The sequence below is a fragment of the Penaeus vannamei genome, chromosome 14 (genome assembly GCF_042767895.1).
Source record: "Penaeus vannamei isolate JL-2024 chromosome 14, ASM4276789v1, whole genome shotgun sequence".
Classification (NCBI taxonomy): domain Eukaryota; kingdom Metazoa; phylum Arthropoda; class Malacostraca; order Decapoda; family Penaeidae; genus Penaeus; species Penaeus vannamei.
In genome coordinates, this window is record NC_091562.1 from 43,876,436 (window position 1) to 43,878,935 (window position 2,500).

The window sequence follows — 2,500 nt, forward strand, 5'->3', positions numbered from 1 at the left end:
AGTGTATTCCGTATAAAATGCAAGAGATAGAAGCCCGACTTTTCACACATACATATATATATACATACACACACACGCATACATCTATATCTATCTGTCTATCTCTTTATATAGATGTAAATGAATAGGTAGATGGATAGATGAACAGATAAATGGATAGATAGAGAGATGGACGGATAGATAGATAGATAAATAGATAGATGGATAGATAGATAGACGGATAGATAGATAAAAAGATAAATAGATAGATGGATAGATAGATAGATGTGTGTTTGTCTGACCAGTAGTTCCCCTCCAAGACGTACCGAAACTGCCTCCTTCGAGCGAGCCCCGCCCGCCTCCGCCCGCGAAGGCCTCCCTCGCCCACTGCCTGCAGCGGAAGACCCATCAGTGTTCTGCGCTGAAAGGAGGCTCCGCTGCGCCAGCCATCTGAAATGGGCGTCCAGTCTGCCGGGAGTGTGCAGGGGCGTGAAGGAAGGCCATCGAGGAGAGTGGAGGCAGGACAAGGAAGGGCGGGGGGAGGGGGCTGCAATCACGGTTAGGGGTATTTCCAACATTCAACATCTTTTAAAAGTCCGATATGGGGAAGGAATCTTTGAAATTGTGAACATAATTTTTTTCTTTTTTCGTTTGATATATATTCATTTTTATTGATAATTTATTCATAATCAGAGAAAATAGATAAATAAAATATAATAATGATACAATTTCTGATACCAGAGACAATATTTGTGTGTGTGAACTACCAATGGTGAAAATAATGATCACAATGATACCAAGAAAAGTGTGATAATTACATAATCATTAATCAACCAATTAGAATATCGCTAATAATATCGATAAACAAAGAAACTTCGGCGACTGAAAGATAAAGGAAATTAAAATTGTACTTATGATGGATAGCAATCATAACGCAATGATAATGATAACAGTAAAAAATAGAGGAAAAAGGCCATGATAATTATAACAATGATTAGTATGATAATAATGAATATAAAAGAGAAAATTGTCGCACATATTATTATAATAAGAACCATTGGAGTCGACAATTGATTGAAAATTATTGCATATATAACAATTACAGCAAAATGCAGGATGATAAGCAAACCAACAACTGTAATGGAAGTATATGAATAATAGTTTGAAAAAAATATAATAATGAGAATAAGTATAATAATTGAGATGGAAATATTTAATGATGGTATTATGTCCACTGGTAATAACAATCACGCAAAGACTTGACAAATGTTTTGCCAAAAATGCTAAAAGCAGTATTAAGAAAAGAAAGGCATTAATGTGATATTCGTGAAAAAATGCAATAGGATGAATAAACCAACAATATGAAAAGAGAGAGCCTGCGATTTAGAGGAAATTCAGCTGTATTTTGACTTAATCTGTTTTAGATATTGCAGGTTTGATAATGATGATGAGGAGAGGGATGTAACACTTACGTAATGATGATAATGAGGAGGAGGAGGAGGAAAGGTTGATGGTGATGATGATGATGATGATGATGATGATGATGATGATGATAGTGATGATGATGATGATGACGATGATAATGATGATGATGATGATGATGAAGATGAAGAGATATATAACCGACATCAATGGTGACTATAATAACAACATAACATAGCCACAGTAGCCATAAGAAGAACATCATTATCAGCAATCCATTTTCACAATCCAAATTCTTTTATTTTCGAAACTACAATCCCCTGCCAATAACTCCTAACAACCAACAACATGACATTAAAGTGGTTCGCAACATTCCGTCTCCCCGGAATGAGGCAAATCTCGGCCCAGCAATCATTTGTTTTGATTCCATTTGTTACAGTGGATATGTTTTACTGTGACATGCTATCCGTTTATTTTGCTTCTAAATTACCCCCTGTGTGCGAGGGATGGCCGGGGTTGCCATCCACTGGCAGCGCGCGAGACTGAATGCGGGTCAGCGAGATTGCTAGACAAGAACGCTACCGCTGCACCACACACACACACACACACACACACACACACACACACACACACACACACACACACACACACACACACACACACACGCACGCACGCACGCACACACACACACACACACACACACACACACACACACACACACACACACACACACGCACACACACACTCACACACACAGTAGGACGATGGCTTAGAAGTGATATTGCTTACCATTATGTATAATGGTTTTATCACTAGTTAAAAAAGGGTTTCGTGGTTACAGGTTTATTGGTTACGTTTGTCATAGCTTCACCTCTTTGGAGCATTTTATCAATTATTGGCTTATCTTATCTACTGCATCCTATTGGATATTCTTGCCTAAATGTTAACAGATATTCTTTGAATAGTCTTATTTTATCTACCTAACTATTTGGATGGTTTCCCAATGACCATACTTTCCTTTCAGTGGATATTCTTACAAAAATGTTACCTACCTGCTACATATTCTTCCGATAAGACTACTTACCTGCTAGTGGATGTA